The sequence below is a fragment of the Crocodylus porosus genome, unplaced genomic scaffold (assembly GCF_001723895.1).
Source record: "Crocodylus porosus isolate Cpor-Errol unplaced genomic scaffold, CroPor_comp1, whole genome shotgun sequence".
Classification (NCBI taxonomy): Eukaryota; Metazoa; Chordata; order Crocodylia; family Crocodylidae; genus Crocodylus; species Crocodylus porosus.
The window spans coordinates 35,796,757-35,808,938 of record NW_017728909.1 but is presented as its reverse complement, the minus strand read 5'-3'; the positions used below and the strand labels follow the sequence as shown (position 1 = coordinate 35,808,938).

Genomic DNA, 12,182 nt, shown 5'->3' with positions numbered 1-12,182 from the left:
CTCCCCCTCTATGCGGCACTGGTCAGGCCGCAGCTGGAGAAATGCGTCCAGTTCTGGGTGTCACACTTCAAGAGGGATGTGGACAACATGGAGAGGGTCCAGAGAAGGGCCACTCACATGATCGGGGCAGCAGGGCAGGCCCTATGAAGAGAGGCTATGGGACCTGAACCTGTTCAGCCTCCACAAGAGAAGGCTGAGGGGGAATCTAGTGGCCTATTACAAACTAGTCAGGGGCGGACCAGCGGGCATTGGGGGAGTCTCTGTTCCCCTGAGCACTACAAGGAGTGACTAGAAATAACAGTCGCAAGCTGGCAGAGGGTAGATTCAGATTAGATATCAGGAGGCGCTACTTCACTGTCAGGGCAGTTAGGATCTAGAACCAACTTCCAAGTGAAGTGGTGCTGGCTCCCACCCTGGGGGTCTTTAAGAGGAGGCTAGACAAGCACCTTGCTGGGGCCTTTGGACCCCAGTAGTCTTTCCTACCATGGTAGGGGGTTGGACTGGATGATCTGCTCAGGTCCCTTCTGACTCTACCAACTATGAAACTATAAGATATACTCCCAGAGAATACTGTTTAAAGACAATGGCACAAAAGTGGAAGCAGATGCTGCAAGGAATACATGTGGTGGCAGAGGATGGAGTCATGGCTAAGAAAGCTTTCCTTGTTATAACTTGCGTATATATCAACAAGGCCCTAACACACATTCCTGAGTGTTAGGAAAGCAGTTTAACTCCTCATTGAGTTACTTGGTTACTAGCTTTGATGCAAGTTGAGTAAACTGAAGACACTGCTTCCAGTCCCCATTATATAAAAATGGGATTGCATGCTGCAGGCTGGTACAGCTTGATGGTGTCTGGGTCGCTGTAGTTCTACAGGCACTTTGAGTATACTCCCACCACCTACCTGATGCCTTTTATTCCTGTGTGAATATTTGTATCTGTCTCACTTCTGAGGCACAGCTTTGAGGAAGAACAGAATGCACATCAGGAATATATACTCACACATTTCCTTCCCACTCCTCTGTATTCTACCCCTTGAGCCATTTGTTCCCCTTAAAAAAGGAATGCTGTGGATTTTTTTTTCTTTCCTAGATGTATGTTAGTTGATGCAGTATTTTTATGGTTTATCTTTCCAGTTAAGTTTCCGATTTGCTCTTGCCTTAGCATCTGTGCTGTATCCTAGCTGCAGGTTTACCATTGGGGGGGGCGGGGTTTGAGAATGCTGCATCCCACTTTCCAGATTTCCTTCCATGCCACAAATTCCTGTTTGGTGGTCTGCAGAACTTCCAGGTTCACATGGTGTTACCACTTATTTGGAATTTTATTTCTGCAACAATCTGTATAAGCAGAGCTTTATGGCTGGAATAAGGCTGTAGAATGAGACTTGCAGCAGAACCTGACTGAGGAAACATGGATACTAGAATACTAAAATAAATGTTACTCATCCCAACTGGCACATGAAAGAGTGGGAATGATAGAAAGCTCTATAGGGGACTTGAGAGAGGCTAGCTTCTGCTGGTAGGAATGGGATATGCTACCATTTTTGCATCTATCACACATCTTGAAAGAGTTATGGCCACATAGAATAGGAAAAGAACCTAATCTTTAGCTCTGTTGCCTTCCTTTTTCCTTAGTAAAAGCTACAGTTTTTTAACCCTTTTACTGCTGAATTGCCACTTTCTCTTGCCTTCTCAGCCAAAATCTAAAACTGCTGAAGACGACTCCACAAGCAGATATAGGATTTTGAAAAGATTTGAAAACGCTTCTTCTGGTCTCTCTCCTAACAGACAGCAACATTTGCCAATGAAAGGATAGCTTTATTTATTAAGATTTAAAAGGTCACAAACACCTGTGGAGCAGGAATTGGGTAGATTATAATGAGCCATGAAGTTGGTTGACTCCTTCAACTACCTGCATAAAAATGCCACAACAGTTGGCTGGTGATTGGTTTATTAAGCTTGGGGTGGAGCAGGAATCAAAGCTGGGCATGACTGTACCACTGTCCATTTTGGCCCTTTTGGATCTGCCTCTGCTTAACTCTGCCCCTCCATCTATGCAGCTGCTAGAGGGAAGAGAATAAAAAGAACCAGCAGCCATTTTACAGCATCTCTGTGCTGCTGTTACAAGTAGAAAACCAGTTCCCTGCTTAAGATGCGTATTCTGATTTTTGGAAGGCTAATGTTTGGGTGGGAGTGGAGGGAGGTGCATGTCTCTGCTATTTACCTCACTGCTGGGTCCAGATCTTGCCTGGGAGGATTACATGAGTTTGACACCCTTGGTCTCCATCTGGGGCTGGTTGTGCATAACTATAATTTGGGACAAATTTCCAGTCTAGACAGAACATTTAGACATCTGTTTTCTTAAAACCTAAATGGGTTTTGATGGTATACTGGACAAAGTCCTAATTAAACCTCCACGTGCCTGTTCTCTCAGTTAAACTGTGAGGAGATTGTGGGTTGTAAACTTCAAGGCCTCTCAGCACAGCCCAGAATGATGAGGCCTGATGGTCTGTGCATGTACATGCCTGCCCCCCCCCCCCCGGAGCTGCTGTTGAAGACCTAAGCCTTTTGGACTCAAAAAAGAACACAGGAGTCTTTCAGAATTTCTTGCAAGATTTTTTTTTTTTCCAAAACCAGTCTTAAAAACAACCCCTCACCCCAAAAAAACAAAACCCCCAAAACAAAGGTCCTTAAATTTACCTTGATAAGATTCTTTATTTCCTCCTTCAATACACTCTTTGCTAGTGGCTACTTACTAAGTTAGCTGTTGCTTTTGACTGTAAGCAGCATGCATCTGACTCTCTGGTACTGTAGTGAAAAGGAGTAGCAGCTGGTGCCAGCAGACACTTGCTCTGTAGCTGTGCTGGGATGCATGCTTTTGACATTGTAGATCTGGCAGGCAGTCTTGCTCTTGGACCCACTGTAGAAGTTGTTACACATCACCTTTCGAATCCGTTTAAAAACCAAAGTTTCTGGATTGTCCCTCGGCACAGATTATAGGGATGTGGCCACTAGTAGCAGATGGAGCTCTCTTCTAGGAGTCTAAAGGAATTGAGTCGAGTCAAGAAATTGTACTAAAGTAAAAAGTGTTGCCTGGTTAGTTGTATACCATGCAACCCCAACTCAGTATGTGTTCCTGAACATGGGAAGAACTAGAGCTAGATGATCCCTTCCAAGTGCCTCCCACCCCCTATCCTGTTTTGTAGTGAGGAGCTGTGTCTGGCTTAGTGCTTTGAGAGAGAGAGGGATCCTTGAAGGAAAATGCCTTTTGAGTCCTAACTTGTGTAGTGAGCAAAAAATTAGCCTTTTAGGGCTCTAGAAGCCTGTGTTCAGGACTGTTCCTTTTACAGACTCTCTTCTGTTCTTCAGTCCTCATGTGAGTCACCATTTTGGCTCTGTACTTATTCTCAATTGCTCTTCTGCCTTGGCACACAGCATGATACAGTTAAGCACTTTGATAATTCATCTGGCTATATTTATTTGCTGTCACTCTACTGGGGTCAGTGTGCACCATATCAAATGCTATACTGAAGTCCATATTAGATCATCTGCATTTTCTTTATCTAGAAAGTCCATTATGTTATCAAAGATTGGTGTAACACAATCTTCCTCTCATAAACCAATATTAAATGTTATCCTTTTTTTCCCTCACTTACCACCATGTCTTTTTTTTCCTTTTATAATGCATTCTAAAGCCTTGCTTCTCATGTATCGGATTATATCCTGCTCTATTCAAAAAGCGCAGAGCAGTTTACAATAAACAAACAACCCTCAGAAGATTCCCCAAACACTCCCCCAATTCAAGAGCTCACTAAACTCCTCAGTCCAGCTGACTTTTAACTAGTTGCCAAGCTTGCCTCCCCTGTCGCCCCTTCCCTTATGCAACTAAAATGTTTGAGACCTATGTCTGTTGTTCTTCCAGTACAATTTATGATCACTTGAACCCATCTTTTTTAACGAGCCAGTTATAGAAAAATGTCTTTTTATCAAAATAATCTCTAAAATTGCAGCCCTTCTTTTGGGTTAGTGTTTAATGAAACATTCCCGCTATAGCAGGCACTAACATATATTGGTAGCATTTGATTTTTCCAGGCCACAACAAAAGGAATTTAAAGCCTGGGGACCGCCCCCACCCCAAAAAAAACCATCGGAGGTCATGCTTAGAAACAAATGCAGTCCCTGCTGTTTGTTTCCCCCCCCCCCCCAGCACTTTAATGCTTAGGATTCAAACTTCAGTTGTTTTATTTCCCTGACTTCCTATTGTTTGGGCTGTGTGGATACTTGCATGCAGGCACCAATGTACGAGAGTACCTGTATTCAAATTTAGTAATTCAGTTATCATAGATTGATAGATTGTAGAGTTGGAAGGGACCATAAAGGAGCATCATGTCCAACCCCCTGCCCCTAGCAGGAAAGATGACCCTAGCCAGGTGACTATCAAGCCTCTTCTTGAAGACCTCCAAGTTAGGTGACAGTACTACCTCTCTTGGAAGCCCATTCCAGATTCTGGCCACCCTTACTGTAAAAAAAATTCTTCCTAATGTCTAACCTAAATCTGTTCTCCACTAGTTTGTACCCATTATTCCTAGTTCCTCCTAGGGATGCTCTTTAGAAACAAGCACCTTTTAGAGTCCAAGTAGCTTCTTATAAGTGCTCCATTGATAACATTTTTTAGTAGGGGTAGATCACTGCATGCCTAAAGTAAAGTTTAGGGGTTCATAACCTTTCTGAGTACATACTTGTCCCAGAAAGTAGTAGGATCAATTCCTGTCTATGATTAAAACTTTGCTTCTCTACTGGATCTTTAGTCCTCTTTCCATTCTCTTTTTAAAACCAACTTAAGCTTTGCATCTAGGTCTGCCCAGCCATTTTATAAACAGGAGGAAATTAAATCTTCCAACTAGTTGCCAAACATTTGGCAGGAAATTATGTTGATGGAAAATGCGTGTCTCATCAAAAACTGTATCAGCTAATAAAAACTGTGCTGATTATGATAGTACTGTATTTCTTTTAGTTAGGTAGCCTGATGCAGGAAAAGGTAGAGAACTAATTGGATGTAAGCTTGCAGTGTTATAATATTTAAATTACAATTGCAGTTTCTCACATCTTTAACTGACTACACACTTGGCTTTCAAAAATCAAACTTCTGTTCCAGTATTTATAAAGCATGTCTCCTTCCTATGCTGAAAGAAGCCAAAGGGAGCAACACTGCAAGAAAAAATAGGGAGCAACACTGCAAGAAAAAATGGATGACAATTACAAATATCAAATCAAAATAAAGTAATTACTTTTCCCAGAAGAGGTCACTATACAGCTCTTTTTTTGGCATTACCATGTTTTAAGAATTAAAAGTAAATCAAAAAGTTTTTTTCTCAATGGCTGTAAAAATCAGCTGTTAAAAACTAAACGACTTTCAGATACAGACTTTAACACATGCCTCACGATGTTGACTGGAACATATTACTCCATAGTTTGGCTAGCTAACTTGGACACTAGCACTCCGTTTATTATGGACTTTCATACTGCCCTATCACTGCCTTTCTCTTTACTATCAATTTGTTTAAAATAATATCCCAGTGCTTCCTAAATATCCATATTGCATGGCATATAGAGGAAGCATACCAAAGAACAACTTAAGTCTTGCTGATGCTTATACACATAAATACCTAGGTATATGGATAGACCCAAAAGCTCTGTGGCTGGTCTGAATAGGGCTCTTGGGCCAAGTGTCTGAATCTGCTCCAATTTCAGGTAGGGCACAAAGGGCTCATCCTCACATGCAGGGGTGTGCGCCTGCAGTGGCAAAAAATTTGTGCTGCTACATTTTGCCACTCCTTATGCCTCTGCACATGTGCTTTGGTGCAGGGCAAAATGCCTCACTTCAGTGAAATGGCTGTTTTCCCCAGCTTTCCTAACTGCCAGCATGCTGGAGGAGCCAGGGTAGAACTAGAGGAGGGGAAACACTGGCTGGCAGCCAGACCATCTCCTGGGAGGACTAAGCCTCTCTGTTTGCTGGTGCATGCTTTTGTGGTATGCACCATTTTTTATGGCTTTTTTTCCCCTTTCTCCTACTGGGATTTCCTGGTAGCAAATTTTGTCCCCTCACTGCAAATTAGCAGTGTGGGGCACTTTTTCTGGACATGTGGTTTGTGGTGCCACAAATCACACGTGCCTGCACATCTGGATCTGGCCAATGAGTCCTTCTAAAGAGGAACAGGAAAAAGTGCAATATCAATAAGGTTAACAAGCCATTCAACAAAGGGCAAAGCCTAATGATGGGGCAAAGACATGACTGACTTAAAATAGTGATTCTCAACCAGAGAGCAATATTAGTATTATTATGTGTGCAAACACCTACACACAATTCACAAGATGAACTCAGAGATTTCATGTAGGAATCTGGTCAAAAGCATTCTGGCCTGTCTTTCTGAGTTTTTGCAGCAGCAGAATTGCTGTAGTTTACTGTATTAAAAAAATGCTGAAAGCGAAGAACCATCATTTTCTAAGGGGTACCCTAAATTTAAGTAAGTTGAGAACTGTGCCCTACAAGAAATAATTCAACTACAATTGCCTAGTTTTGCATAAGCCTTGTTGAAAAAATCTTTTCCCTAGAGGAAGGAATAGCTTGGGAGGGTCCCTTGGAAGGTATTCAGGCATAAGCTATGATAGTGAAGACAACAGGGAGGGTTATGGAGGAAATTAACAAATAGTATCTCCTCCATTGGAGGAACAAATGGTACCTCATAATGGAAGGTGGAATAGACATATAGGTAAGACCCAAGTGCATAGGGAGGTTTCTTATTTTTTGTGATCTTGAACTTAACACATTTTAGGAGGGGAAAAAAGTTCTCTGGTATCTTGGAAGAATCTGTTTGGAGCACAGTTTATTGCCACATCTGGGGATTTTTGAGTTAAGGTTGTGATGTAGCACTATACTTCGTATTTCCTAGGGCTCCAAGTAAGTCTAGCTGATCACTAACAGCTGAAAACTGACAACAGGGAGGCTGCTATTGTTTAGCAACTAGTCAGATTTTTGTGAGGGAGGTGCATTTTTAAAGCTGGCAATGGTGATGGGAGAATCTGACTGAGACAGCTTGGTAATGGCTATGTATTACAGTAAGTACATATGCAGTTGTTTTTCTTTTCTTACTTGAAAGCTTTAAAAATGCCTGATGCTTTGGAGGTAAGCCTTTCACCTGTTAATAAAATTAGCCCCTAATACTGTTGTGCTGTTGAACGTGTTTATTAATGATCTGGAAGCTGGAATAGAGAGCTCCTTGAGCAAAATTGCAAATGACATGAAACTGGGAAGGACTGCAAACATACTGGAGGACAAGGAGCACAATTCTGAAGAATTTTAACAAATTAGAAAGCTGGGTTTGAGCTAACAGGCTCAAGTTCAGTGTTCACAGATGCAAGGCACTGCACCTCAGGAAGAATAATTAAAAACAAACACTCTTTCTCTCTTCCATTCAACAAGTTGCGAGCAGTGCAGAGCAGGACCTAGGAATTTTGGTGGACTACAGACTCAATACAGTCTACGGCAGGGGTGGGCAAAATTGTGGCCTGCAGCTCGATTTGGCTCACCAATAGATTGTTTCCAGCCTACAGCTGCCCCCACAAAGACGTTTGCTGTACCACAAACCACACATGCCTGTATGTTTGGATCTGACCAATGAGTCCTTCATGACAGACTCCTGTGAGACTCCACTTGACACCTCCAGCCATTCAGACATGGCTCCATTTTAGTTAACCTTTGCTTGCGGCTATTGACCCAGTTATTTATCCATTTTATATTAGTTTTGTCTAGCTTGAATTTCTCCAATTTGTTTATGAGTAGGCCCATTGGGACATTACCAAAAGCCTTGCTGAAGTTCAAATATAGTACATCTAGGGCAGTGCTTCCTGAACTTTTCCTCAGCATGACCCTATATATGACCCTATTTCCCCAACATGTCCCTTCAACATGTCCCTTCACTCCCACCTTGCAGCCTTCCACCCCTCCCTCATGGCCCTTACTTCCCACTCACAGTCCCGTGGCCCTGCAAGTGCCCATCACTCCCAGCCTGCAGCCCTCCACACCCCCAGGGGCAGGGCTCACAGCCCCTTACCCCCCACAGCAGCACTTAAGCCCTGGCTGCCACCTATGGGAGCCAACTGCTGCTGTGGCTGTGGTGGAGCATTGAGCTTGGTTCCCCCATCCCCTCCCTCGCAGGCAGCATGATCAGAGTGGAGCCTGTTGCGGGGAGGATGTGGGCTGCCTACTGTGGGTTTGGGGTTCCCCTGCCATTGCCCTCTTCCTGGGGGCTCTGTGGCCCAGCAGAAGGGACCTGGTGTGGAAGGGAGCACTGCGCCATTGTGGCTACCAAACTGAGGCCCCCTTGCCTGCCCGGCAGCCGCAGGGGCACAATTCACCCTTGGATCTCTGCTGTGGAGGCACAGTACTCCCTCCCAGGCCAGGTCCTGCCCACTGGGCCACAGAGGCAGCTCCTGCCTAGAGCTGGTCCAACTTGGCTACAGCCCCACATCCCACTGTGCCCCCCAGATCCCTGTTTGTCACGACCCCGTCTGATTCATAGATTGTAAGGCTGGAAGGAACCTCCAGCCCCCTGCACCAAGCAGGAAAGACAACTGGGGTCAGGTGACCCCAACAAGGCGACCATCCAGTTTTCAGATTTGCAGAGTAGGTGATTTCACCACCCTGGAGGGAGCTTATTCCACAGTTTGGACACTGACTGTGACGTTTTTCTTAATGTTGAAACAGTCTTCCAGGAGTTTGTGGCCATAACTCCTGGTCTTCACCAGGGGTGCCCTGGTAAACAGCTGTTCACTGAGCCCATGATGTACTCCCCTGATGTTGTGGTAAGCTGCTACCAAGTCCCTTCTCAGCCTTCTCTTTTTCAGGCTGAAGAGTCTGAGGCAGGGAAGTTGATGTTGCAACCCCATTTGGGGTCATGACTCACAGTTTGGGAAACACTGATCTTGGGGTCTACCTTAGTCAAGGAGGTGGTCAGCCAATTTTGCAGGCAAATCCCAGGGCTGGCCACTGTTTTCATGGCCTGACCATAGTGGGGCCCCCATGCCTTTGATTGACTAAGGTGACCCAGTGGCCCCACCCCTCACCACTGATTGGTTGTGAGATCTGTCCATCATATTGCCCTGCCCCTTGCCACTGATTGGTAGAGAGGGGCGCAGCTGCATGACAGTCAGCCCGCTCATCCAATCAACGACAAAGGATGGTGGGGGTAATGGGGGTAGTAATCTTGTCAGCAGCCCTTTGTGCCAGCAGTCCGTTCCCTGCCCCCCAACTTCCCCCTCCTCCCTGGCAGGCTGTATGGCTGGTCTGTAGTGCTATGAAGACTGCTGGCTTCTTCTGGGGAGCCAGCATTTTATTCTTAGTAAGCTTTTATTTTTTTTTGTTTTTTTAAGCGAGCCTGTCATTTCTTGTAAGTTCTTTGCCCCCATTCCTTCCTCTGTGGCAAATGGGTGATAGGCAGGATTGCTCCTGACATGATTTGCTGGTTTGCTCTACATCAGACTACATCTTTTGAGCCTTTGTGTTGAGCAGCGTGTCCCAACAATGGAGTACAGAGTGAAGAACTCTCTCCCTGTCTGCTAGGTAGTAGCTAGGCTCTTGTATGATATTTATGCCCAAATTTTCATTAGTCATGACTGTTAGTTTCATCTTTCTTTTCCATCACACTGCTCGGTCTCTCTCTTTTTCTTTCCTCTTTCTCCTAATCCCAATACAGACCACTCTTAGGAGGTTTATTTTTTCACAATTTTTGTGAAAAAATAAGTTGTATTGTATCTGGTGACCAAAATCGGGGCTTAGTTTGTAAAAACAACCTTTCTTATCCCCATCTTGAGCTCTTGTACAGACAGTTGATTAGAGAACTAATATCTTGGTGCAAAATGGTTATTAGATTAGAGATGAGACACTCCAAACCTTGACACACTCTGTTGTTTGTTCAGACAGGTTCTTCATATCCTGCATTAATTAGGATGAACAGAAGTATTCAAAAAAATCCATGTCTGGTGTTTTATGACACAAACAGTGACCATGTTCTGGGGGTTGTCCAGTATGCATGAACTGGAGAAAGCATGCATATGAGCATAAGAGCATCACTTCCATATTCTGCTTCCCTGAATTAAGGGAAAGTAAATTCAATGGAACTTGGTGTGCACCTTATGGAGTTAGGGAACTGGCCAGAATCTATAAGAGGCAGTCATGGCTTATATGATGCGGTGGTGAATAATTATATCAGAAGAGGCAGGGTGAGCGTTTCACTGGCTGCCACAAAACGGTTTAGATTAATTGTTTTTGATTAATTATTTTCAGAATCTGTTTCATATGGGTGAAAGAGGAATGAAATTTTGCCTCTTTCTCTTCACCCTCATTGGGCACGTCCATGCATGCAAGCATGTGTGCTTGCAGCAGCTGAAATAGAAGTGGTGCAAATTTGAGCCAGGGCTTTTTGCCTTAGCACACATGCCCGGACATGCACTTTGTTGTGGAGCAAATTGTGCCACTTGGGGCAAAATAACCCTGCCTGGCTCCTCCCCTACCTTTTTGGTTTTGTTCACCCCATATGTGGCTTTACCAAATGTCAGGAACTCCTGGTCAGCTTTCTCCTGGCCCTGGCCAAGTGGGCCCTGTACTTGACCAGGAAGAAGGTTCTGGCCAGGAAGGTGCCCAGAGACTGCGGGGCTGCTTTCCTCTCACTTCTCTGTGCACATTTCCAGGCAGAGCACCAGTGGGTGGTGTCCACCGGCTTCTTGAATGCCTTTGAGGACTGGTGGGTGTGGCCTGAAGGGCTTTGCTTGGTGTCTCCCTCAGGCCCACACATTTTCTTATTTTGACTCTTTGACCCTCACATCACTCCTGTCCTGTTTTTTGGCTTCGTCGCATTCACCCATCATCGCATTCACCCATTAGCCCCCATACAATAGGGGCTCCCAGTTAGCTGGGTGGGCCTTAGGACCCATGGTATTTGAATGTCACAAATAAACAGGAGCTTCTGCAGCTTGGGCAATTAGTATCTGGGGACGCTACCCCTTGTGCCAAATTGACTACTGAACCAGTATCCCAAATTCACTTTTTCAAATACCCCAAAATCCACTTTCTTCCACAATTTAAAACAAAAGAGAAAGAGAGAGGGATTGATTAGATAGACAATGTTTTATTGCTATATTTATAATGTTAAATCAGTTTGGAAGCCTAACAGTGTCTCTAGTATCATAATAAAATAAATCCTAAATATATGTTTTAATGTTTGCTTTTGGTTTCTTTATCACATGGTGGGTGTGTGATGGGGGGGTTGAGGGGTTTTCAGAAGGAGGGTGGGAAGCGGGGAGGGGGTTTGTGGGTGGGTGTGGAGGAATGTGGAGGGATGCAAGTCAGTGTTTGGGTAGGTGTGTAGGAGCTGCTTAGGAGGGTTAGGTTCCCTGCCCCCCAGAGGGTAAAGCCCCTCCCCCCCACAGCACATGGGCTGCCCTGCCTGCAGGGTTCTAGGCCCGCCCCACCCCACTGGTCTCCAGATCCCTGCTCATTCTCCTGCTGGTCTCCACCCTCGGGAGGCTGGAGACAAGCAGGGGAGTGATCAGGAAGCTGGAGACAATTCAGGGATTCCCTTAGTCAGCTCCAGCCTTCTGATTGCTTCTCCTCTCGGCTCCTGCTCCCCCATAGCTCCCCCACCTGGTTCCAGCCTTCTGTACTGCCCACAGCTTACCAGCAGCAGTGGTGGTGATTGGGGCCGCTCAGCCCCCCCATGTAGTTGGGGACAGCGGGGCTTGGCCTTGGCTGCCTGGCACCTGCATTGCAGCTGCCACATTGTGCAGGTGTGGCCCAGCTCGGCAGGGTGCCACACGTTGTCTGGCAGCTCAGGGGTGCTGCAGCTGTCACCCAGGGCTTGGAGCTGCTCAGTGTGAGTGGCCAGAGCTCTGAGATGGTGTGTGCTGCCCTGCTGAGCCAGACCGCACCCTCGTGATGAGGCAGCATGGGTGCCAGGCAGCTGGGGCCAATCCCCACTGTCCCCTGTGCAGGGGGCGCTGTGCCATGAAGCCCCGAGTGGCCCTGACTGCTGCTGCTACTGCTGGTGAGTGTGGAGGTGCTGGGACAGGAAGAAGTGGGGAATGAACAGGGCCTGGGGCCAGATAGGCCCCCCACCCCCATGGTCCCTT

At 45.6% G+C, this 12,182-nt stretch overlaps 1 protein-coding gene across 2 annotated transcripts in view; it reads left to right on the top strand.

Annotated features, from left to right (window-relative positions):
- Positions 1-12,182, top strand: part of PLPP1 (phospholipid phosphatase 1) — a 106,717-nt gene that overhangs the window by 34,105 nt on the left and 60,430 nt on the right. The gene's annotated exons all lie outside the window — the stretch shown is intronic.